Genomic DNA, 27,871 nt, shown 5'->3' on the forward strand with positions numbered 1-27,871 from the left:
TATCTGCGAATTTCTCACAAAAATACTATTTAATACTCATCAGGATAGTACCTAGTGCCGGCTTCTTACTGACTAAAACCCCTATTGTCTCCTTCCTAAAACGCCCTAAGCGACCCCGACAGTCAAATCATGACCGACAACGCACCCTATCTTGTAGCGCAAAACAGAAATTCAACTTCATTACAACGTCTTAGCTGGCGAAAACAAGGTCCACAATTTCTAACGTCACCAACCATGCCATGCGTGCGGAGTAACCATGTCAGACCTGTCAGACCAATCCACCTATCCCAACGTCATACTAAGCCGTGGTCCAAGCCTCACAGAAGGCTTCATTAAGGACGTTGCCCCCCATCTTTTCAATTATTTCTTTGAGCCCTAAGGTTCACCCCTAGGCGGAGCTCTACGCTCGCCGCACCACTCGGTGACGCTGTAGCGGCCTTAGGGCCTACGCAGCATACTCAATCCAAAACTATACTTAATATAAATAACGTTACAAAGGTGACAATTTGGATCTTTCTTGCCTTGTCTTCGTTTTTAACCCCTGACCCAAAAAGAGGCATGTTATAAGTTTGACGTGTGTATCTGTGTATCTGTCTGTGGCATCGTAGCTCCTAAACTAATGAACCGATTTTAATTTAGTTTTTTTAGTTTGAAAGGTGGCTTGATGGAGAGTGTTCTTAGCTATATTCCAAGAAAATCGGTTCAGCCGTTTGAAAGTTATCAGCTCTTTTCTAGTTACTGTAACCTTCACTTGTCGGGGGTGTTATAAAATTTTATTTTACACTCTGAAAGTCTGTATCTCAAAAGCTAGCGCAAGTCGATACGTATAACTGGAGTATTCGTAGTTTATAGGCAGGTATTGCTCTACAATTAGATGTATAGCATAAACAAGTATTAGCAAACATAAATACAGCCTTTACAGCAGCCGTGTATGGACGTCATTAGTAATTAGACATGTCCGGACGACCTTGGGCCGCCATTGTCAATCTGTCACAATCATGTCATTGTTCGCGCTAATATCTTCAATGGCACAGATTAAATATGCCATCTGTGTTTACTGTTTATGTATTCAAAGTTGCAATACGTTTAACATCTTTGAAACATTATAAGATAGATTGTCACGGTTACGGTTATACTCACGTACCTATTTAGTCAACGTAAGCCCGACCATTTCGCTGGTTCTTCCCTATAAAAAAGGACCCCGGATGGGTCCAAAACTAGTCTGGATTACGTTGACTAAATACGTGAGTAAGGCCGTAACTATCTATACTTATAAAGGAATTCACTCACGATTGTTTAAACTTATTTGAAACATGTTGGTTACCGGTTGTGAAGAGATCGATATACAACGAAAAAGGCTGCCAACTTGTACCTATACTTCAGTGTCTTGTGCTTAGACTATACTGTAGTTTTCCTTAATTTACTTCAAAGATAAACAAATCGATAAAAGATAGACAAAACGTAGAAACCTATTCAGAGAGATACCTTACTTCCTGGAGTTACGTTTTTTCACTCTTATCATGATTTCATTTTCAGTTCGCGGTAAAAATGTCGTATGGGTCGTTTATCTTTAGATAGATAGATAGATAGAAGTCTTTATTGCACACAAAAACACATGTAAAGGAACACAACACAGAAAGAAGAAAACAGAAAAAACAATTGTGTGCAAAGGCGGCCTTATTGCTTAGAGCAATCTCTACCAAATAACCTTTTCTGAAAGGAGAAGCTAGCTGAAGGTACTACTTTGATTATAATGGGCCTGACATGTAGGTACATAGCCATAAAATCCCCTAATTAAGTAAAGAAAAAAACCACAGCTCTTCTTGATCAGAGATTAGAGTGTATAAAGCGAACCACACTTTATCTCCGCGAAAGAAACTTCTTCCGTCTTAATAGTTAAAACGTTCTCGTTAATTTTCACTGTGGCTTTAAAATTGCTTTTGGGAGTAGAATGAAATATCTCTAGAACTATCGTTTTTGAGCACAAAGCGGAAAATAGTACCTAATAGTGCTTTCGATAACCCTTTTCGAAAAGTTTCTCAAGTCTCATGGTCCAATGTCCAAGAAATGCAACGTTAGAGAATGAACAGCTGGGGACCTTGCCAAAAAAAAAACTAGGTTTAAGTAAAGTTAAAGTTAGACTAGAATTTTAATCTTAACTGTCGTTAAGGACATTGCAATGTTAAGGACGTATTTGCACACTTGTATAGATTTTCGGTACGCTTTGTGGCTAAAATATACTAAGTAAATTGGAACTACAGATTGCTAAAAATAGATTGGTCCTTTATCTCCAGAGATCGAGTAATTTTTTGATAAAATCATTAATTTTGATACTATAAGAACGATTTTCCTTCACCTCTTCCACGCAGAATTAACGATTTAGGGTCAAGTTTAGGTACATTTTTCTCAGTTAACGTACGGATTTTATTCTTCTAATAAATATTTTCCGTTAGCACATAATGTGCACCTCAAAAAATAGGATTATTATATTAATAATAGTATAAAAATAAATAAAAAAATCGTGTATAAATTTTTCACGTATTTTGCTTCAACCGCAAACCTTAATACAGTGCACTAAGGGTTATTTTGATATTGGGCAGGCAATGGTATGATTTCAAAATTATATCAGTCAGCGGCCAGCCGCCTTCGTGGGTGGTCTCTGCGTCGGTTGCTATAATTTTTTGATGTGGAAAAGATCGCTGTACGAACACAAAATAGTTCGACAAAACCCTAACTGATATTTATAGGTACTTATTCCGTGATTGTGCTGATATTTTGGCAAGGTAAGATAATAATGATAATATTATGTACCTATTATCACATTTTATCGTTAGCTGGATTTATTTCTTGAGCATGATAGTGATCTGATAGTGAACTTCGAAGGCTGCGACAGGAACTTGAAGACTAGAAGAACTAGATGTGTCCAGTTTGGGCTCGTTTTCTTAGTCATGACGAGATCTTACCTCCGGATTTGTGGAGTGACCTGATGGTATACCTCGAAAGTCACTATTGGAACTCGGAGACGAATAGAGCTAGGTGTTTCGAGTTTGGGCTCATTTTCTTAGTCATGATGAGATCTTACCTCCGGATTTGTGGAGTGACCTGATGGTATACCTCGGAAGTCACTATTGGAACTCGGAGACGAATAGAGCTAGGTGTTTCGAGTTTGGGCTCATTTTCTTAGACATGATGAGATCTTACCTCCGGATTTGTGGAGTGACCTGATGGTATACCTCGGAAGTCACTATTGGAACTCGGAGACGAATAGAGCTAGGTGTTTCGAGTTTGGGCTCATTTTCTTAGTCATGATGAGATCTTACCTCCGGATTTGTGGAGTGACCTGATGGTATACCTCGGAAGTCACTATTGGAACTCGGAGACGAATAGAGCTAGGTGTTTCGAGTTTGGGCTCATTTTCTTAGTAATGATGAGATCTTACCTCCGGATTTGTGGAGTGACCTGATGGTATACCTCGGAAGTCACTATTGGAACTCGGAGACGAATAGAGCTAGGTGTTTCGAGTTTGGGCTCATTTTCTTAGTCATGATGAGATCTTACCTCCGGATTTGTGGAGTGACCTGATGGTATACCTCGGAAGTCACTATTGGAACTCGGAGACGAATAGAGCTAGGTGTTTCGAGTTTGGGCTCATTTTCTTAGTCATGATGAGATCTTACCTCCGGATTTGTGGAGTGACCTGATGGTATACCTCGGAAGTCACTATTGGAACTCGGAGACGAATAGAGCTAGGTGTTTCGAGTTTGGGCTCATTTTCTTAGTCATGATGAGATCTTACCTCCGGATTTGTGGAGTGACCTGATGGTATACCTCGGAAGTCACTATTGGAACTCGGAGACGAATAGAGCTAGGTGTTTCGAGTTTGGGCTCATTTTCATAGTCATGATGAGATCTTACCTCCGGATTTGTGGAGTGACCTGATGGTATACCTCGGAAGTCACTATTGGAACTCGAAGACGAATAGAGCTAGGTGTTTCGAGTTTGGGCTCATTTTCTTAGACATAATGAGATCTTACCTCCGGATTTGTGGAGTGACCTGATGGTATACCTCGGAAGTCACTATTGGAACTCGGAGACGAATAGAGCTAGGTGTTTCGAGTTTGGGCTCATTTTCTTAGTCATGATGAGATCTTACCTCCGGATTTGTGGAGTGACCTGATGGTATACCTCGGAAGTCACTATTGGAACTCGGAGACGAATAGAGCTAGGTGTTTCGAGTTTGGGCTCATTTTCTTAGTAATGATGAGATCTTACCTCCGGATTTGTGGAGTGACCTGATGGTATACCTCGGAAGTCACTATTGGAACTCGGAGACGAATAGAGCTAGGTGTTTCGAGTTTGGGCTCATTTTCTTAGTAATGATGAGATCTTACCTCCGGATTTGTGGAGTGACCTGATGGTATACCTCGGAAGTCACTATTGGAACTCGGAGACGAATAGAGCTAGGTGTTTCGAGTTGGGGCTCATTTTCTTAGTCATGATGAGATCTTACCTCCGGATTTGTGGAGTGACCTGATGGTATACCTCGGAAGTCACTATTGGAACTCGGAGACGAATAGAGCTAGGTGTTTCGAGTTTGGGCTCATTTTCTTAGTCATGATGAGATCTTACCTCCGGATTTGTGGAGTGACCTGATGGTATACCTCGGAAGTCACTATTGGAACTCGGAGACGAATAGAGCTAGGTGTTTCGAGTTTGGGCTCATTTTCTTAGTCATGATGAGATCTTACCTCCGGATTTGTGGAGTGACCTGATGGTATACCTCGGAAGTCACTATTGGAACTCGGAGACGAATAGAGCTAGGTGTTTCGAGTTTGGGCTCATTTTCTTAGTCATGATGAGATCTTACCTCCGGATTTGTGGAGTGACCTGATGGTATACCTCGGAAGTCACTATTGGAACTCGGAGACGAATAGAGCTAGGTGTTTCGAGTTTGGGCTCATTTTCTTAGTCATGATGAGATCTTACCTCCGGATTTGTGGAGTGACCTGATGGTATACCTCGGAAGTCACTATTGGAACTCGGAGACGAATAGAGCTAGGTGTTTCGAGTTTGGGCTCATTTTCTTAGTAATGATGAGATCTTACCTCCGGATTTGTGGAGTGACCTGATGGTATACCTCGGAAGTCACTATTGGAACTCGGAGACGAATAGAGCTAGGTGTTTCGAGTTTGGGCTCATTTTCTTAGTAATGATGAGATCTTACCTCCGGATTTGTGGAGTGACCTGATGGTATACCTCGGAAGTCACTATTGGAACTCGGAGACGAATAGAGCTAGGTGTTTCGAGTTGGGGCTCATTTTCTTAGTCATGATGAGATCTTACCTCCGGATTTGTGGAGTGACCTGATGGTATACCTCGGAAGTCACTATTGGAACTCGGAGACGAATAGAGCTAGGTGTTTCGAGTTTGGGCTCATTTTCTTAGTAATGATGAGATCTTACCTCCGGATTTGTGGAGTGACCTGATGGTATACCTCGGAAGTCACTATTGGAACTCGGAGACGAATAGAGCTAGGTGTTTCGAGTTTGGGCTCATTTTCTTAGTCATGATAAGATCTTACCTCCGGATTTGTGGAGTGACATGATGGTATACCTCGGAAGTCACTATTGGAACTCGGAGACGAATAGAGCTAGCTGTTTCAAGTTCGGGCTCATTTTGTTAGTCATGATGAGATATTACCTCCGGATTTGTGGAGTGACCTGATGGTACACCTCGGAAGTCACTATTGGAACTCGGAGACGAATAGAGCTAGGTGTTTCGAGTTTGGGCTCATTTTCTTAGTAATGATGAGATCTTACCTCCGGATTTGTGGAGTGACCTGATGGTATACCTTGGAAGTCACTATTGGAACTCGGAGACGAATAGAGCTAGGGGTTTCGAGTTTGGGCTCATTTTCTTAGTCATGATGAGATCTTACCTCCGGATTTGTGGAGTGACCTGATGGTATACCTCGGAAGTCACTATTGGAACTCGGAGACGAATAGAGCTAGGTGTTTCGAGTTTGGGCTCATTTTCTTAGTCATGATGAGATCTTACCTCCGGATTTGTGGAGTGACCTGATGGTATACCTCGGAAGTCACTATTGGAACTCGGAGACGAATAGAGCTAGCTGTTTCGAGTTCGGGCTCATTTTGTTAGTCATGATGAGATATTACCTCCGTATTTGTGGAGTGACCTGATGGTACACCTCGGAAGTCACTATTGGAACTCGGAGACGAATAGAGCTAGGTGTTTCGAGTTTGGGCTCATTTTCTTAGTCATGATGAGATCTTACCTCCGGATTTGTGGAGTGACCTGATGGTATACCTCGGAAGTCACTATTGGAACTCGGAGACGAATAGAGCTAGGTGTTTCGAGTTTGGGCTCATTTTCTTAGTCATGATGAGATGTTACCTCCGGATTTGTGAAGTGACCTGATGGTATACCTCGGAAGTCACTATTGGAACTCGGAGACGAATAGAGCTAGCTGTTTCGAGTTTGGGCTCATTTTCTTAGTCATGATGAGATGTTACCTCCGGATTCGTGAAGTGACCTGATGGTATACCTCGGATGTCACTATTGGAACTCGGAGACGAATAGAGCTAGCTGTTTCGAGTTTGGGCTCATTTTCTTAGTCATGATGAGATGTTACCTCCGGATTCGTGAAGTGACCTGATGGTATACCTCGGATGTCACTATTGGAACTCGGAGACGAATAAAGCTAGCTGTTTCGAGTACGGGCTCATTTTCTTAGTCATGATGAGATCTTACCTCCGGATTTGTGGAGTGACCTGATGGTATACCTCGGAAGTCACTATTGGAACTTACAAAACGAGCTCAAACTCATAACATCTAACTCTACTCGACTCGAAAGTCCAATAGTGGCTTTTGAAGTATACCTTCAGAGCACTCCAACAAGTTTCAAGGTGTAATCTCGTCATAACTAACAAAACGAGCCCAAACTCGAAACACCTAGCTCTATTCGTCTCCGAGTTCCAATAGTGACTTCCAAGGTAGGTATACCATCAGGTCACTCCACAAATCCGGAGGTAAGATCTCATCATTACTAAGAAAATGAGCTCAAACTCGAAAAACCTAGCTCTATTCGTCTCCGAGTTCCAATAGTGGCTTCCGAGGTATACCATCAGGTCACTCCACAAATTCGGAGGTAAGATCTCATCATGACTAAGAAAATGAGCCCAAACTCGAAACACCTAGCTCTATTCGTCTCCGAGTTCCAATAGTGACTTCCGAGGTATACCATCAGGTCACTCCACAAATCCGGAGGTAAGATCTCATCATGACTAAGAAAATGAGCCCAAACTCGAAACACCTAGCTCTATTCGTCTCCGAGTTCTAATAGTGACTTCCGATGATATCATCAGGTCACTCCACAAATCCGGAGGTAAGATCTCATCATGACTAAGAAAATGAGTCCAAACTCGAAACACCTAGCTCTATTCGTCTTCGAGTTCCAATAGTGACTTCCAAAGTATACCATCAGGTCACTCCACAAATCCGGAGGTAAGATCTCATCATGACTAAGAAAATGAGCCCAAACTCGAAACACCTAGCTCTATTCGTCTCCGAGTTCCAATTGTGACTTCCGAGGTATACCATCAGGTCACTTCACAAATCCGGAGGTAACATCTCATCATGACTAAGAAAATGAGCCCAAACTCGAAACACCTAGCTCTATTCGTCTCGGAGTTCCAATAGTGACTTCCGAGGTATACCATCAGGTCACTCCATAAATCCGGAGGTAAGATCTCATCATGACTAAGAAAATGAGCCCAAACTCGAAACACCTAGCTCTATTCGTCTCCGAGTTCCAATAGTGACTTCCGAGGTGTACCATCAGGTCACTCCACAAATCCGGAGGTAATATCTCATCATGACTAACAAAATGAGCCCGAACTCGAAACAGCTAGCTCTATTCGTCTCCGAGTTCCAATAGTGACTTCCGAGGTATACCATCAGGTCACTCCACAAATCCGGAGATAAGATCTCATCATGACTAAGAAAATGAGCCCAAACTCGAAACACCTAGCTCTATTCGTCTCCGAGTTCCAATAGTGACTTCCGAGGTATACCATCAGGTCACTCCACAAATCCGGAGGTAAGATCTCATCATGACTAAGAAAATGAGCCCAAACTCGAAACACCTAGCTCTATTCGTCTCCGAGTTCCAATAGTGACTTCCAAGGTATACCATCAGGTCACTCCACAAATCCGGAGGTAAGATCTCATCATTACTAAGAAAATGAGCCCAAACTCGAAACACCTAGCTCTATTCGTCTCCGAGTTCCAATAGTGACTTCCGAGGTGTACCATCAGGTCACTCCACAAATCCGGAGGTAATATCTCATCATGACTAACAAAATGAGCCCGAACTCGAAACAGCTAGCTCTATTCGTCTCCGAGTTCCAATAGTGACTTCCGAGGTATACCATCAGGTCACTCCACAAATCCGGAGGTAAGATCTTATCATGACTAAGAAAATGAGCCCAAACTCGAAACACCTAGCTCTATTCGTCTCCGAGTTCCAATAGTGACTTCCGAGGTATACCATCAGGTCACTCCACAAATCCGGAGGTAAGATCTCATCATGACTAAGAAAATGAGCCCAAACTCGAAACACCTAGCTCTATTCGTCTCCGAGTTCCAATAGTGACTTCCGAGGTATACCATCAGGTCACTCCACAAATCCGGAGGTAAGATCTCATCATTACTAAGAAAATGAGCCCAAACTCGAAACACCTAGCTCTATTCGTCTCCGAGTTCCAATAGTGACTTCCGAGGTGTACCATCAGGTCACTCCACAAATCCGGAGGTAAGATCTCATCATGACTAAGAAAATGAGCCCCAACTTGAAACACCTAGCTCTATTCGTCTCCGAGTTCCAATAGTGACTTCCGAGGTATACCATCAGGTCACTCCACAAATCCGGAGGTAAGATCTCATCATTACTAAGAAAATGAGCCCAAACTCGAAACACCTAGCTCTATTCGTCTCCGAGTTCCAATAGTGACTTCCGAGGTATACCATCAGGTCACTCCACAAATCCGAAGGTAAGATCTCATCATGACTAAGTAAATGAGCCCAAACTCGAAACACCTAGCTCTATTCGTCTCCGAGTTCCAATAGTGACTTCCGAGGTATACCATCAGGTCACTCCACAAATCCGGAGGTAAGATCTCATCATGACTAAGAAAATGAGCCCAAACTCGAAACACCTAGCTCTATTCGTCTCCGAGTTCCAATAGTAACTTCCGAGGTATACCATCAGGTCACTCCACAAATCCGGAGGTAAGATCTCATCATGACTAAGAAAATGAGCCCAAACTCGAAACACCTAGCTCTATTCGTCTCCGAGTTCCAATAGTGACTTCCGAGGTATACCATCAGGTCACTCCACAAATCCGGAGGTAAGATCTCATCATGACTAAGAAAATGAGCCCAAACTCGAAACACCTAGCTCTATTCGTCTCTGAGTTCCAGTAGTAGGTTCCAAAGTATGCAATTTCATCAAGTCGGGAGGTAATGTAATGCTATCCTTCTCAGATTATTTTAGTCATAGTAGGAGCTCATAATTTCATAAACATGGAAATGTTGTTCATTGCCAAGAAGTCATGGTGAAATATTTCATCATCAGACCCTTAGTCTGTAGGCACTGTTCTACTTACTGTATTATTGTCAAGATACATATTTAAAAAAAAAACTGTTAAAAAAAAATAGATGACCAAATATAAAATAAAATAAAAATATCAAAGTATCAAAATCAAGTCGATTCACTCATTTTGACGCAGCTGTGTGCGTGTGGGCAGTGTACTTATGTAGTAGTGCAATTTTGATACCTATTCATTTTGCAAAGACGTCCTTAATAGCAACAGGTAAAATGTTGAATTAAAAAAAAACTGGCTAAGTGCGAGTCAGACTCGCGCACCGAGGGTTCCGTACTCGGGTATTTTTTCGTCATTTTGCATAAATCAAAACTAAGTATTATGTATAAAAATAAATCAAAACCTGTTTTAGAATACACAAGTAAAACCCTTTTATATGATATCCCACTTGGTATAGTATCTTACTTTGAAAATAGAAACACAGTTAATTTTTTTTAATGCTGTAACCGCAAATTCCCAGTTTTCAGATTTATTCCTTTACTTGTGCTATAAGACCTACCTACTTGCCAAATTTCATGATTCTAGGTCAACGGGAAGTACCCAATAGGTTTTCTGGACAGACACGACGGACGGACGGACAGACAGACAGACAACAAAGTGATCCTATAAGGGTTCCGTTTTTCCTTTTGAAGTACGGAACCCTAAAACGTTTTCCTTCAGCGCTAAAAGAAGTAGTATCTAACACTGAACTGATTTCATCGCTCAATTAAAACGCACATAACTCCGAAATGTAATATAGACAGGTACATGAATGGATACTACAAAATATATAATGCGATAATCCTGTTATGAAATATATTACGTAGGTATGCACATTAAATATGCCTAATGGTTATTTATAATACATAATCAATAAAATATGAGTATGTACATACCTATTATTAGATATTGTACGTTGTGATTCTACATACATTATAATATTATTAAATTGACACGCAATATCAGTATTTATGTAGATGTTTGAGATTTTCTCAAAGCGTAACTATGCATTAAAAATACCTGCTGTACTTTATTGTTAAATACTATAGAAAATCGCTTTTTTAATGATAATTCAGTTACACAGGCCAAGCCCTGTGGAACTCTGAAAAACTTGGTGGTTTTTTTACCAGAGATAGTCCTTTAAATACTTGTCACAAATCCCACTTTTGAGTTTTTAAGGAGAATAAAAAATAAAAACGAAAATTTGAAAAAAAAAAATTATAAAGTAGGTATCCAGGAGTGATTTTCCGAAAATAAAAAGTAGAAAACACACGCCTTAAGATATTTCATCAGCCTATTATTATCTGAAACAAATATCTTGGACAGTTAAGTTCAGGATTTTTTTTAAATTTTTTTTCATGAACAGGTCTCAAAAAAAAATATTTGAAATTGAAACCTGGGTGGTCTACTCGTTAATTTAAAATGCATCCCTTTAACGATTAATATTGTAAACATGAGAGGTTTTTTTTTGTCAAATGAAACACTGCTCTGTTCGTAGTTTATTTTTCTCCTTTATTTAACGTCTTTTATACATGTGTACATGTAAGCCCTATTATAATCTAAATATAAAAAAAAAACAAAATTCTAACAAAAATAAACAATAACAGAAACAGAAAAAATATAAAAATTAATAGAAAGAAAAGACAGTCATTCCTTAAGAAATAAGACTTATGGATGTTGTTTGTGTTAGTAGCTCCTTAATAACAACAATGAAAACAAAAACACACAATCAATTTAAAACAAGTGTAAATTAAAAATTTATAACACCCCCGACAAGTGAAGGTTACAGTAATAACTTGAAAAGAGCTGATAACTTTCAAACGGCTGAACCGATTTTCTTGGATTATGGCTAAGAACACTCTCGATCAAGCCACCTTTCAAACAAAAAAAAAACTAAATTAAAATCGGTTCATTAGTTTAGGAGCTACGATGCCACAGACAGATACACAGATACACACGTCAAACTTATAACACCCCTCTTTTTGGGTCGGGGGTTAAAAAGCGCCCATGACCTTAATGCATCAGATCCTGAAGATCCCCGTGAATTATTTGCAGCCGGACGGAAACAAATGGAATCACGAGTGGAAAATTATTCACAAACAGAACTTTGATCAAAGAAATAGACGATGAGCTGTTGGAAATTTTTAAGAGGCTTTACATAAGCTTTAAGTATTGAATGTCGTCTTAGCATAGATGAATAAAACGATGCGAAAAATTAAAAAAAAATTATTTTCAAATGTGATTTTTTTAACTTTTTGGTTAGTTTTTTGGCAGGGCAGCCATGTTTTTTTTTTATTACAACTTTTTCATCAAGCATCTCTTTTTTCCACTACGTCTTCACCTAGAAATGGAATGAGATACAAAAGTTCGGAGAAAAATATAGGGTTGCGTAATCGAAAAAGTCTGGATCAAGTGAGGTTTACTTTGTTAATTGGGTGGGCTTTATATTTTGCAGAAACATCATTTTAACTTTTGGGTTATCATGTTTTTATTTTTATTTTGACGGCTGTTTTTGTACATAATACCAAATACCTGTACTTTGAAGTTTCGAATTCATTTCTTACTCGAGTTTCTAAATGGAGCAATTGGGCCTTTTTAATGAAATAAACTTTTGTATTTGTTCAATACTTACAATTAAGCTGAACTTTAAAATAAAAAATAAACAAAAAACTACAAATCAAACATACCTACCAATTCTAAAGTCTAAACCGTTGTAACGAGGCAAAATGCCCAGAAATGCTGGCTGAGTTACCTCGTTGAAGCCAGACTAATACGCTGATCAAGGACTGCCAGATCATGCCCACGGCTTTTCAATCCTTTCGGATGTAAGAATAGATTTTAGAAACGATAGATATTCATCCATTTCCTCCATTGACTCATTTAATTGCTTGTATAGTATAGTATGGCATATTATTGTAAATTGAACACTTGAAAAGAGCAATCGGCGGGTTTCTTGCTGGTTCTTCTCGGGCATTCCGAACCAGTGGTAGATTATTTTGACGATTCAAAAGCACTTGTAAAAGTTTAGTTGAATAAAAATCTATTCTATTCTTCTATATATTTATATTCAAATAATATGATTTGCAAAAACAACTTATCAATCTCAATTAATAAACCGGTCGAGATTCAACAAAATCTAGATTTTCCCATGTATCACTAGAACACACGTTTTATAAATCACGTGTTTTAACATCGGTGAATATTAATAATTTATAAAATATTACTATACTAAAGTATAATATATGTAATTATTATATTATTATGTATTCAATTACGACTCTAGCGTATCTAATAGGTATGAGATATGTCTACCTACACATGTTTTTAGGGTTCCGTACCTCAAAAGGAAAAACGAAACTCTTATAGGATCACTTTGTTGTCTGTCTGTCTGTCAAGAAACCTATAGGGTACTGCCCGTTGACCTAGAATCATGAAATTTGGCAGGTAGGTAGGTCTTATAGCACAAGTACATGAATAAATCTGAAAACCCCGAATTTGTGGTCGCAACATTAAAAAAAAATTAAAATGTGTTTTAATTTTAAAAGTAAGATATCGAGTAAGTACCGAGTGGGGTATCATATGAAAGGGCTTTACCTGTACATTCTAAAACAGATTTTTATTATTTTATGCATAATAGTTTTTGATTTATCTTGAAAAATGTTGGAAAAAATACCCGAGTACGGGAAGGTTCGAAGTGCGCGAGTCTGACTCGCACTTGGCCGGTTTTATTTTGTCTGTAGAATAACATCGCGATTACTTATTAATTTTAAACCATAAAGATGTAAATACGTAATTAAATTACTTCTACTTATCTACATTTTTAATTCAGAAAATTGTAAGGGATATTGTAAGGGAAATTGTAAGGGATTGGGATTATAAGGGACACTAATTATACTTTTCTAGTTACTGTAACCTTCACTTGCCGGGGGTGTTATAAATTTTTAATTTACACTTGTTAAGCATGATTGTCATCAAGCACAAGCCTATCACGCAATAAATACTTTTCACTTGCTCTTATCAAATCCCAATTCAACAAATTAATAACTCTACTTATCGGTGGATCAATAAATAATAATGAATGAAACACCTCGATAAGTAAACCAGAAGTGCAACAAAAAATAACGCTTAAAAGTCAGTAATACTTCCGCTTAAACACTAACAATAGGCTTAACAATTAACATTAACAAGTTAACGTAGTTCAATGGCGCGGAACGCACGTTGAAGATGACCGCGCACGAGTTTGTAATTAAAAATATCTATTGATTTTTTTAACAACTTTTTTGACGATGTGATGGAACGAAACGTCATGAGCGCTAGGATTTTACAAGTGTAAATTAAAAATCTATAACACCCCCGACAAGTGAAGCTTACAGTAACTAGTAAAGAGCTGATAACTTTCAAACGGCTGAACCAATTTTCTTGGATTATAGCTAAGAACACTCTCGATCAAGCCACCTTTCAAGCAAAAAAAACTAAATTAAAATCGGTTCATTAGTTTAGGCGCTACGGTGCCACAGACAGATAGATACACAGATACACAGACACACAGACACACAGACACTTAGATACACATATACACATGTCAAACTTATAACACCCCTCTTTTTGGGTCGGGGGTTAAAAATATACGTAAGAGTGGTTACGCACTCATCTATCATTCAGAATAGAGATAGATTATATATACCCTGGATTAGCACATAGGCTACTTTTTATCCCGGAAAATCAAAGAGATCGCGAACGAAGGCGCGGGCATTCTTTAAAAAAATATAGGCGTCTCACGTCGCCACAAAGGCCTCATAATTGGCCGCTTAAATCAAGCCAACTTAATGAAAAACTTTCAAAAATTATTTTTTCATGCAGACTGTACTCGAAAACATCAATTCATTAAACAAGGATTCTGCTAAGTGTTTATTTTTTTCCCATCGCTACCACTCAGCCATCGCCGTTAATCGACATTCGCTGCCTTTTTCTACAATTTAAATAAAAATCCATCGCGTAACATGATCTGAAAAGAGCTCAACAATTAAAAAAAAAAGCGCTCGAAACGCTAAGAATCTAAGGCTTCCCTACAGTTCTCCATAACCAACCGTACACCTTTTTAATAGAGTTGAATTCCCCTTGGATAGTAATTTCAATAGTTAAAAGGTATTTTATAATCCGTGAAAAGCCTTGACGAATGCACTTTTACCACCCTAGGTTTAATTAAAACGTTCGTGGAAAAGAAAATTGGAAAACTCAGTGACCTGTGGCTGCGGTGCATGTCATTATGTTCGAAAGGTTACATTCATTTATTTTAATCACTTACTTTACAAAGTTTAAACGAGAGCAGTCAGTGAGGCGAAAATTGAAACTATTAGAGATAGGGAAATTATTTTGGTCGAATGGCGTCGAATTTAAAGAAAATAAACCTTCATTTGAAGATATATTTTTTTATTAATAAATAGATATAGTGCTAATGTTATTGACCAACGGTAGTAAAGTTGTTAGGCATTTAACTTTTTTTAATCAAGTAAATATTGAACTTTTTTGATAAAGATTTCATTGTACTTATAAAAGTTTTTTTTTTTTCAAATTGTGTCATCTTCTGGTTAAATATTTTTTCGTGATATTTTTTGTGGGTCTGATTCTTTCCTAAATGAATCGATCACACATCCTCCATAAAAAAAATTTAGACACCCTGGGAAGGCTTTAATACAAACATGCTAGGTCAAACAAAAACAATCTTTCAAACATATTATATACAAAAAGTTAAACAAAAAAGGTCAAGTGCATACTAAGGCAACACAGTTTAGCAATCAACAGTTGGGCAACACTTTTGATCACAACTGCAACAGCCTTCCCTATGTTTTTTTTTATTTTCACCTGAATCTTATCCGAGCAGATTTAGACGAATAGTATACATAGCTGTAAATTAAGCAAGTTTACTAACTAAAGTTGCTTAGTTAAAAAAAAAATGGCGAACTTCAAAACCAATTCTTGTTGAAATTTTTTTGCGTTCACAGGTGAATATAATGCAAAGAGTACGATTCCTGAACTGTTTTCAAAGTTTACTATTAAAGTCAGTCAGGAATTTGAGATCTTACAGTACGAAGCTTCAGAAGCTCAGAGAACAACTGAATGATTGTCAAACTGTGGTATTTGACGCGACATTATGAGGTCTTGGCCGTGACCTTAAGGCCTCAAAAGTAGGTGTTTGCTGCATTCGTGCTGCAGTTTAAATTGACACGAGGCAAATTCGTATCAAACCACGAAATCTGATATTTTATAACCTTTTGGGTGACTTTGACTGAAACTAATAGAAAGTGCGACGACAGCAACGTGTAAAGGTAACATTCTTATGCTCGGGTCATATTAGGAACTAGCTGATGCCCGCAGCTTCGCCCGCGTGGATTGGTCAGATCCCCTGCAGCATCAGGGTTGAAGAGTTGGACTCCAATTTTTTTATGAAACAATGTCGCAAAGTTCCTCTATCGATTAAAAAAGAAATGACGCAAATCGGTTCAGAAATCTCGGAGATTTCGGTTTACGTAGGTAGAAAAACACAACTCCCTTTTTGAAAGTCGGTTAAAAAAGTAGCCTATGTTACGCCCTGGTCAATCCTCTATTTGTCTGTGAAAATCCCGTCAAAATCGGTTCAGCCGTTCCGAAGATTAGCCTTTTCAAACAGACAGACAGACAGACAGACAGACAGAGAGACAAAAATTTTAAAATTCAGTTATGGTATCGTTCAAATAACCATATGAGCTTAATATGAGGTAGTTATTTCGAAATTACAGACAGACACTCCAATTTTATTTATTAGTATAGATAACGTCAATGCCCAACAACGCCATAATTATCGCGATAATCAACGCGTTAAAGTGAGTTGCCACACTTGAACGGTTAACGTCTAACGCCATTGAATAAGGTTTAAAATCGTCTAACGCCAAACGGCAATCGGAATGCCGTTCATGAAATTATCACATTGATCGTGGCTACACCTACGTTTATCGAGAAATGCCGTTGAAAAACCGCGGCATTAGAAGTTATGAGAGACGTGTTGCCTATTTGTGATAGCTCATATTAATCGATTGCGATTATTAAGCATCGTTAACCAAAGTCGACAAATGGATAGGTGACCGACTTTGAAGGTCCAGAGTTTCGTTTCATCCGTGGCATTGACGGTTATTATCAATAACATCTGAAAATAACTCTAAAATCCTATGAATTGCAATCTCGTTCTCTGTCGAGTTGAATAGTGTGTGGACGAACCTGGGAACGCACCGCAATTTTATCCCAAAAAAACTCCCACCATTATGCAATTAATGGAAAGGGGTCACAACCCTTAGCATTGAGGAATACGAAACACAGATAGGCAACATTTAAAATTTCCCGATAGATATTTTATTTATTTAAATAAAGATATAATTTAACAAGTGTAAATTAAAAATTTATAACACCCTCGACAAGTGAAGGTCACAGTAATTAGAAAAGAACTGATAACTTTCAAACGGCTGAACCGATTTTCTTGGATTATAGCTAAGAACACTCTCGATCAAGCCACCTTTCAAACAAAAAAAAAACTAAATTAAAATCGGTTCATTAGTTTAGGAGCTACGATGCCACAGACAGATACACACGTCAAACTTATAACACCCCTCTTTTTGGGTCGGGTTAAAAAGAACATTTTACACCAATTGTTGTAAACCAAAGCACTAGATAAAAACTGAGACTGGTGTTTGAAATTTTGCAGCCCACATAGACCGTAGTCTGTGCTAGGGCTGAACAAAAAATAAAGATTAATTTATTTTAAGATTAAAAAGATAAAAATCGAGAGTGATAAAAAGGCCTATTTTTACATTTTTCAAAAATATATATATTTTTTTTACTTTTAGTTTTTAGTTAAAGATAGTGCATCAGTGTTAAATATCTATACTAATATTATAAAGAGGAAACCTTTGTATTTTTGTATGTTTGTATTGAATAGGCTCAAAAACTACTGGACCGATTTCAAAATTTCTTTTACCATTACTTAGAGAGATTCTTCCGAATCCGTATAGGCTATATTTTATCCCGGAAAATAGAAAAATAAATGTCCCCCCGTGCGAAGCCGGAGCGGGTCGCTAGTATAATATATAATAATATTTCAAAACATATATATAACCCACACAGAGAGGACCCATAGTCACCCATAGTCCATACCCATAGTTTAGTATTCTTATAGGCAAAATTTACATATTATGATTTAGCCATTCCAATTAATGAACTGGGAGCCTTGCCCGAAGCTAAAACTAGTTCCCGAAAGGTCAACCTGATTGTTTACTCGATTTAAGATGTCTTCCCGGTCGTTGACCCTCGGGGAGTCACATTGACTTGAGTGCTAATGATGCGATATGATAATAAACGTTTGATTGCTTTTTAATTTATTTTTGGTTTGGATTTTTTAGGGTTCCGTACCTCAAAAGGAAAAACGGAACCGTTATACGATGACTTCGTTGTCTGTCTGTCTGTCTGGCTGTCAAGAAACCTATAGGGTACTTCGTGTTGACCTAGAATCATGAAATTTGGCAGGTAGGTAGGTCTTATAGCACAAATACAGGAATAAATCTGAAAACCGCTCATATAAAAAAAATTAATATGTCTTTTAATTTTTAAACTAAGATAACTATACCAAGTGGGATATCATATGAAAGGGCTTTACCTGTACATTATAAAGCAGATTTTTATTTATTTTTATGTATAATAGTTTTTGATTTATTGTGCAAAATGTTGGAAAAATACCCTCCCCTTAGTGCGCGAGTCTGACTCGCACTTGGCCGGTTTTTTTTTAAATATTGTTGGTACACGACCAACGTTTAGTATTCCCTGAGTTAGTTGTAACTATTTATTTATTGATAAAAGCATGGGTTCCATTCGCAGCTCGCAATAGTAATGCGCGAACCGTAACTACTTTTATATATCTATTAAGTACATAAAATTGTAAAGAATCTTTGAAAAGAGCGACCGCAATTGATATTTAACTATTATTATTATTTAAGATGCACATATCTCCGAAAAGTTAGAGGTGCGTGTCCGGAATCAAACCACCGACCTTCCGAATAGGAGGCGGATGTTTTAACCACTAGACTATGACGGCTTATATGCCATGAATTATCGAGAATTTAGAAAAAACATATTTCTTGGTCCTACGTAGTTTTCATACTACGTTGTGTAAACTCACTGTAGATAGATAGGTATATATTATTTTAAGTCTAAAGGCAATAAACTCCGATCAATAAACTGTAACGGCATTTTTTATATTAATTGTTAAAATATACAAAATCGCCGTTATATAGTATAATATTATGTATAATATACTATTCATAATATTATGTATATTATACTATTTATAGTTAAAGGAATTTTAACAAGGCTTAAGCGGCTTGACCACAATATTTTTTAGTTGAATGTTAATATTGGAAAAGTGTATCTCTGTTTTTCTTGACCAAATTGTTCAGCTCTTAGAATCTGTTTTTCGATTTCGTTAAAGTTACCGTTATACTTAACTTTACAAAAGAATTCACCTACCTACCTAACATTATATCATTTGGTAGTAAATCGTTTACCTACCTATATAATATTTGAGTTACGTACTTATATATAATGTAGAGTTTGTAACTTGTACATTGTAAAGTTTGTTACAGTATAGCTGGTTTTGGCAGGTCTGCTTTGTGAGGACCTGTTTCGCTTCGACTTACCTGACGACTCAATAAATTCAGCTTGTATTTTCCACAATTTACTACAGATTAGAAATTATGACAGCATTCACAGATTCCAAAATTTACTACAGATTAGAAGTGAGACAGTTCGGACGTCGGCCTTTTTTTCTGGAGGTCGGGGGTACGCATCTCTAACTTTTCGGAGATATGTGCGTTTTAAACAATTAAATATCACTTGTTTTAACGGTGAAGGAAAACATCGTGAGGAAACCTGCGTGCCTGTGAGGTGTTCATAATGTTCAAAGGTGTGTGAAGTCTGCCAATCTACTAATGGCCAGTGTGGTGGACTATAATTCATAGTCCATTTATTGCAAAAAATACACGTGAAATGGTGTTACAATATTTTTGGCAGCTGTGTATTACTAAGTATGGCACGCAGTATTAATTAAGTAATATGTAATTTGAAATGGACGGACTAACCCTCGTTTTTGCCAATCTTGCACATAGTATTTTGTAGCGTAGCACTAAAATTTAGAGAATTTAATTTAAAAAATAATTTTCCATCCTTTTTTAGCAACACTTAAAGGAAAAAGATGCAGATGCTCTAAAAGTTTACTGAAAAGATCAAAATCGACCAATTGGTTTAGGTTTTATTAAAACCGAGGATGATTTTGGATATGATGTAATAATAAGGAGAGAACAGGATAAACAACGCAATCAAAGGCATCGTAAAGCGACTAATGACCTGTGATCGCCAGCGAATTAATTTCGGGCGAACGGACTTTTTTTTACAGGTTTTGAGACGGGAGACCTGACTAATATTAATAATATTACCTATTACCTATGAGATGAGAACTCACAATTTTTCTTTCAAAAAACAGCTATTAATTTCAAATACTTAGTTTATGTCTCACTAGCTGATGTCTGCGACTTCGTTCCCGTGGATATAGGTTTTTAAAAATCCCGTGGGAACGCATTGATTTTCGGGGATTGAAAGTAGCCTTTGTGTTAATCCAAAGTATAATCTATCCCCATTCCAAATTTCAGCATAATCCGTCCAGTAGTTTTTTTTTTTTCGTGGGATGTGGTAATCACTTAACATCAGGTGACCCGCCTGTTCGTTTTCTCGCTTTTTTTTTATATACTTATTAAAAAAAACTAGGACTACATATTTATACATTCAACTTGTACCCAAACATAGAGATCCGTGCCAACTTTGTCATACAGGCATCTTCTCGTCCTTAACACAAAACCAATCGTTATATCGAAACAAAGGACTAACGATAAAATGTTAATTACTAACGCTAGGATCACGTGCAATGCAGTCGACCTTCGCGTGGCCGGTTAAAGGGTCTACAGATGTGCCAACTATGAACAATTACTCAACAATGATTACCCAACCTAGTTTATAATAAACTAATTAAACCTACTCACTCAACCGTGCAGTGAATACGAAGTGGCCGGCCTAAAATATGGTTTAGTTTATATACATTCATTAGCTGATGCCCGGGACATAGTCCGCGTGGAATTAGGTTTTTAAAAATCCCGTGGGAACTTTTTGATTTTCCGGGATAGGAAGTAACCTATATGTCACTCCCCGGATGTCGGATGTTTAACTACAGTAGTATAGTTACTACAGTAGTACTAGTAGTATAGTAAAATGGCGAGGGGGGAACTGATTCAAATAGTTCTTTACCGTACTTGCTGCTTGAAGTTGGGAGTTGGCAGGTGTGTAGATGGTTTCAGATGAGGATAATTCGTGCCCTTTTACAGCAAGGACTCGCAATGCGACACTGCACGGTTTAGCAAGGAGCCCCATTGTGTCCCAAAATGGTATCGATGGAGATTCGTTTGTTCGCTGGCTGTTTGTATTTGTGGGAGTCTAGTGTATATGTTTCTCAAATAAGAAGTCCTTATCGGCATCGGTCATCGGCAATCATCAGCATGATCACCCATCACCCACTACTGAGCACTGGTCTTGTTAAAGAATAAAAAGCTGTTTAGTATTTTATAGGACAATTACATAAGGATTGTCTATGAGTGTAATTAAAATTATTAAATTTTATTTCATTTTGTTTGATTTGTAATATAACATGTAGGTATTATGTAAAATTCATTATCATCATGATCCGGCGGCTCACTACTGAGCACGGGTCTTGTCTCAGAATGAGAAGGGTTCGGCCATACTCGTAGTTCACCATACTGGCCATGTGCGGATTGGCAGACTTCACACACCTTTGAGAACATCACACTAATCACACTAATATTATAAAGCCGAAAGTTTGTATGTGTGTGTGTGTGTATGTTTGTGACTCCTTCACGCAAAAACCACTGGACGGATTTGGCTGAAATTCGGAATGGAGATAGATAATATCCTGGATTAGCACATAGGCTACTTTTTATCCCGGAAAACCAAAGAGTTCCCACGGGATTTCGTAAAACCTAAATCCACGCGGACGAAGTCGCGGGCGTTAGCTAGTTATAGATAATTCTCAAGTATTGTAAAAGTATGTGGTTAGAATAAAAATATTCGGAACATTATGGAGAACTCTCAAGCATGCAGGATTACTCACGATGTTTTCCTTGATATTTAATTACTTAAAACGCGCATAACTCCGAAAAGTTAAAGTGCGTGCTCGGGATCGAACCCTCGGCCTCCTAAATAAGAGGCGTACATGTTAACAACTAGGCTATCATGGCTCTTTATATTTATAAACGAGCAGGCGGGTCACTTAATGTTAAGTGATTACCGCCGCCCATGAACATTTGCAGCACCAGAGGAACCGCTGATGCGTTGTCGGTTTTTCAGGAATTTGTCTTTATGTTTACTCATATCCAAGTAGTATGCGAGTTACGAAATGATATTGTTATTTGTTGTTTATGGCCTTCTCATTTGGAAAGCATAGTATTGACACTGCTGGCTCGCTTTCGCCTACGGCTTCACTAGCGAGAAGTTTAAATAAAACTGAATCTTGGGTTCTAGCGAACTGATCGAGATATCGTGTGATATTATTGTCGATGGTCTTCTCATTTGGAAAGGATAGTATTGACACTGCTGACTCGCTTTCGCCCACGGCTTTACAAGTGAGAAGTTCGAATCATGCTGAAACTCGGGCTCTAGTGAACAGATTTTAATCAAAGTTGGCGCTGTATTTGTGACTCTCTGTAATAATAATTATGCTTTGAACTAGTTTCAAAGTATTAATCAGTTTCGTGGGTTCCCCATGATGCATGATTTACTTGTATCAAAGTATAATCTTGCAATAAACTCTAATCGCAGTGAGACATAGGACGTCTTTTCGGGAGGTCGGATCAGGTCGGTCGAGGGCACACGTTCGCACATAAGTTTTTAAGTTCCGTACCTCAAAAGGTAAAAAGAAACCCTTATAGGATCACTAATTCGTTGTCTGTCTGTCTGTCTGTCAAGAAAAGGGAATCAAAATCTATAGGGCATTTCCCTTTGACCTAGAATCATGAAATTTGGCAGTTGGTAGCGACTAGCAATGTCTTATAGCACAATTAAAGTCAAAAATCCGAAAATCGGGAATTTTTGGTTAAGTACATTTAAAAAATAGAATAAAACGTTTTCACGAATCATTTACTAAATCACACAGATGGCGCTGTTCAACATTAGCTTGCACGAGGTCACTAGTGCACGGTGGGCTAAATGTAGGATCATAACGTGTTATTTCTTGTACGGACGGTACGGAACCCTTCGTCTGCGAGTCCGTCTCGCACTTGGCCGGTTTTTTGCAATAACACTAGCTAGTTGTTTGAGCATCAATAACAATGATTGCATAGCGACATATTGCGCGACTGACTCACATTCATGTTAGTCTTGACCCGGTCGGATTGAGTACAGCAAATAATGTTAATACAATACCGCGGGCCCTGACTTGGGGACATAACGCTTCTCACTAAATTATATAATAACTATCGGATCTTTCCTTATCAAAAAAGTAAAAAAAAGAAAGAAGAATTTGTCACTAATTGTTTGATACCTACTTAAGTAGGTACTTTTATCCCAGAGCTCTCGCGGGATTTTTGAAAATCCTAAATATACGCGGATTTACTATAATTGGTACTGTTTTTGAGTGAGCAGTAAAGTTCTTAGGTACAAAATATATTGTACTAGCTGATACCCGCGACTTCGTTCGCGTGGATGTAGGTTTTTTAAAATTCCCGTGGGAACTCTTTGATTTTCCGGGATAAAAAGTAGCCTATGTGCTAATCCAGGGTATAATCTATCTCCGTTCTAAATTTAAGCCCAATCCGTCCAGTAGTTTTTGCGTGAAGGCGTAACAAACATACACACACACACACACACACACACACACAAACTTTCTCCTTTATAATAGTGTGATGTATTCAATCCTACCTACAATGTTTCGCACAAGTTCACTATTGTTCTGACTACTGATATAATGCTCAGCGGGCTGTGAATTCGGGGATGAAACGTTCTAGGTCACTGATTACACTTGTTAAATATTAACACAAACTACGCCGTGTCTTATGGTCATATGTAACTACTAGCTTGTGTTTACGACTTTGTTCACGTGGACTACATAAACAAACCCCTATTTTTACCCTGGTGAATTTTCAAAAATCCTTTCTTAGCAGATGTCTACGTCACAATAGCTATCTGCACGCCAAAGTTCAGCCCGACCCGTCCAGTAGTTTGAGCTGTGTGTTGATAGATCAGTCTCAGATTCAGTCCCCTTTTTTCCTTTTATATAATATTTAGACAACATGCTGACCCGTCCCTGTTTCGCTCCTGTGGAATCTTGAAAATATCTTTGGGGTAGAATTTTCGAAAATCCTGAATTACGTACATAATAAACCCATACCCCTTTTGTTTTTACACGGTATCGTACCGGAACGCTAAATAGTTAGGTGGCACGGCCGAAGCCTCCCACCGGACCAGAGCAGTTTAGAAATTATAAAATTCCGAACCCCTGCCAGGACTCGAATCCGGGACCACCCACTAATAAGACTGCAGCGCTTACCACTGCGCCAGGGAGATCGGGGAAAATTCGTCGTTATTTGGAAAAGAACATTTTAGTTATTTATAGAAATTGTGGGAAGTCTATACTTACTTAGTATCTATAGATTCACTCGTCCGTGATAAGATATAGAACTGTTTGTTGGTGACGAGGGTCGTGCTGGCAAACAACAGCTCAAACTTTACGGTGAATGCCCAGATATGACAGGTACTGTTCAACTCAGTGTAACCACGTTGTTTGAAGTCGCTTATGCCTTATCAAGTTATCACTTAAATGTGGTTCGCTCCAAACCATAGATATCCCATCTTAATCTACTGTAACTTAATGTTATAGTGACTGATGAGGGTATGAGACATATTCTGTCAACACGAGGACAATTTGACACAAAGTGTCAATTTTAATTCCCCATACGCTACTTTGGGCTCCAATAGTGGTGCAAAACCTCTTGAGGATCGTTTTCTGGTAATAAAGGCCGATTCACACCAATCACGTACACGTGACACGTGCGTAGTGGTATGCGTAAACCCCTAACACACTGGGTTACGCATACGTCCACGCTTTACGCAAGCGGTGTGCCGTGTTTCATACAGTTTCACATTACATCGCAATGATACGCGCTACGTCTACGCTTACGCAGCCTGTGTGAACGAGCTATAAGATCACTTTACGTACTTATTTGGTTTGATCATGATGTCGCCGTTTGATGTGATGGCATTCAAGAAAGTTGAATGAATTCGGTTACCAAGTTAAAGTCCACAGTGTATATTTCAATACCGACCAGCGGCCATTATCGCTGACCCATAAATGCTGTTTAATCCGTCCCGACCGCGCCTGCGCATTACTGGGGAATAAAAACACTTGACCAAATATATTTTAAGGAAAGACGTTGCCCGCGGCGATTTAGGTTTATTTTAAATCTCGTGGGACCTTATTGATTTTCCGAGACCAAAAGGAGCCTATTTCCGTCCCCGGGATACAAGTTATCCGTGTAACAAATTTTGTCAAAATTGGTTAAGCAGATGGGCCGTGAAAAGTTACCTGACAAACAGATTATACCTACACTTATATTTATAATATTAAGTAAGTACCTAAGTGTTGATAGATTGATCCACTAAAAATAAATTATATGTATACTTTAATTCAGGTTTTTTAATATACGATTTACGAGAACCGTTTTTCAAATGCAAATATAAAATATTATTAAGAATAAAAAATAATAACGGATATAATAATGAATCAGCTGCGAGCGTAATAGAAACAGTTCGAAATTTAAAATTCCAATCAGCATAGACAACAGGAACTAAACCGATGGCGGGCGGAAAATAGAACAAGATGGCCGCCATTCAAATGTAAAAACAAAAGAAAATCCTGAATGCTCGCGGCTATAAAAAGGATCACAATGGCGGATGAAAGCGAACTGGGTAATCAGGGCTGTGGAGGCACAATAAGATGCTCAGCTATTGATATCAGGAGGATATTTATAGCCTGTTTCGTTTACTGACTGTAAGTGCAGCAACGACTTTTATAGACTGGTAACGTGTTGTCATGTTTTGAAGCAGGCTCTTGGGCTTGGATATTATACATATAAACGATAAATGAAATAAAACTGACGCTTTAATAACTCTATTTCACTTTATCACACTGTATTTTATTATTATACACTGCTTAAAGTACAAATTTTCGCGTCTAGTTACGCCGTCTACCGACCGATCGCCATTTTCTTTTTCTTCCTCTTTTCACATTCGAAATTCAAACCACTCTTCTTTCAATCCTACCAGCAGCCTTTTTCCGATATTTTGCGGATATACATATATGCATGCATGCATGCTTTTGTTTAAATAATTCGTATTACAACTCTGGATTCTAGCATAGCTTTGCCACTATTAAGTCTTCTTTTATTAATGGTATAAGGTAGGTAGAGACTAGAGTCATGTACCTACTATTCAATTTACTTGGACGTAAATAATTATGTATCTTTCGAAACACATTTCAGTAAGTACAGTTTTGAAACGTGCAAAAGCGTTTGCTTTGACGAGGGTCGCGTGCGGATAGCGGACTGAAACTTTATGTCTAATCCCTAGATTGGCCTTATCACTCTAGCTCCACTAAGCGTAATTGAATATTGCTTTATTTAAGTTAAACTGAGCAGTTATAAGATAATAATATAAAGAACCATAATATCAAGTAGGTACCTATAAGCTCCAATCAACGCTACCGCCTACCTTTTTTTTCTCCGTCTATTCACATTCGAAATTCAAAAAGATCCTTCAGCAGCACAAAATATATAATACCTTTTACCTACGTTTATTTTCCAAATAAATATGTTTTCAAAGTAACTAGACTGAAAGTAACGAACCGTACCAAATGTATTGTTACCCCATTTTATTTTAAGCTGCAAATTGTATCATTAGAAACCCTATAAAATGGCGGAGCGCCAACTGCATTTGTCTTGTTTCGTGAAATATAATACTCAACATGTTCCGACTCGATTGTTTTAGCGGTATATTCTCCATTTCCACTTACTTTTCCACCATTTCCTTTTATTATTTTTATCTCTATACAGCGAAGAGACCATGGTCAGTATATCCAGCCAAGTTCTAATAAGACAAATTGCGTGTGTGTGTGTGTGTGAGAGTGTGCCCCCCCCCCCCCCCCCCCACACACAACTCAGAAACTAGAAACTTACACATTTACAATTTCACGTATCTGTAAAGACTCCTTTGAACGCTTTAAATCTTTTTCATGAAAGAAACTGTTACAGGTTGTTCTTGAGTTATTAGGGTCTGAATAGGGCCATTATTAACCCTCTACAATTCTAGATTTGTAAATAAGCTAGGCTTTGCCCGCGACTTTGTTAACGTCATGGGCTATAAATTCGCGACCCGCGAATTTATAGCCCATGACGTTACAAAAGTTATCATACGAAATCCGACTCGAACTTATTTTTAATTTATTTCACTGCATCAACTTTTTATACTTAGACATCTTTTTTGGTATAATTTATAAATATTCAAAAGTTCCGGCGCTGCAGGTGCTATGGCTTAAATCTGAAACATTTTTAATTATTTTCGCCAAAGTTAATGAATATTGCCAGCTGTCTAAGGTCTCCTCTCGGAATGAGAAGGGTTAATAGTCCACTAAACTGACCAAGTGCGGATTAGCAGACTTCAACTTTGAGAGCATCATGACTTTACCGGTAGGGTGTAACTAACCACGGCCGAAGCCTTCCATTAGACCAGACCAGAGACAATTTATTAGAAAAATATAACTTTACAAATTCCCCGTCAGGAATCGAACCCGGGTCCTCCCACTTATAAAACTACAGTTCGTACCACTGAGGAAGAGAGGTCGTTATAAACCCGACTCTAAAAAGTTAGAAACAACAAATAACCAGTAATATATACCAGAAGAGCCAGTGCTCTGCGTTGGCTGTTCTAAGAAGAGAAAAATATCACACAAAGTTTGGTTTTTATAGGTAAAAAAGTTAGATATCCAATCATAAAAAGAACACGATAAAGGTTAACAAAGT

General features: G+C 38.2%; 1 protein-coding gene and 1 long non-coding RNA gene across 3 annotated transcripts in view; one reads left to right on the plus strand and one right to left on the minus strand.

Annotated features, from left to right (window-relative positions):
* The window catches only part of LOC123873701 (Ig-like and fibronectin type-III domain-containing protein 2), a 144,452-nt gene that overhangs the window by 50,951 nt on the left and 65,630 nt on the right, over positions 1-27,871 (plus strand). The window lies entirely within an intron of this gene.
* On the minus strand, positions 415-16,656 carry LOC123873755. Its single transcript, XR_006797745.1, has 3 exons — positions 16,647-16,656; positions 12,327-12,332; positions 415-469 (listed from the first exon to the last, which is right to left on the minus strand). It is a non-coding gene; the product is annotated as an uncharacterized LOC123873755 (long non-coding RNA).

The sequence above is a fragment of the Maniola jurtina genome, chromosome 17, assembly GCF_905333055.1.
Source record: "Maniola jurtina chromosome 17, ilManJurt1.1, whole genome shotgun sequence".
Lineage (NCBI taxonomy): Eukaryota > Metazoa > Arthropoda > Insecta > Lepidoptera > Nymphalidae > Maniola > Maniola jurtina.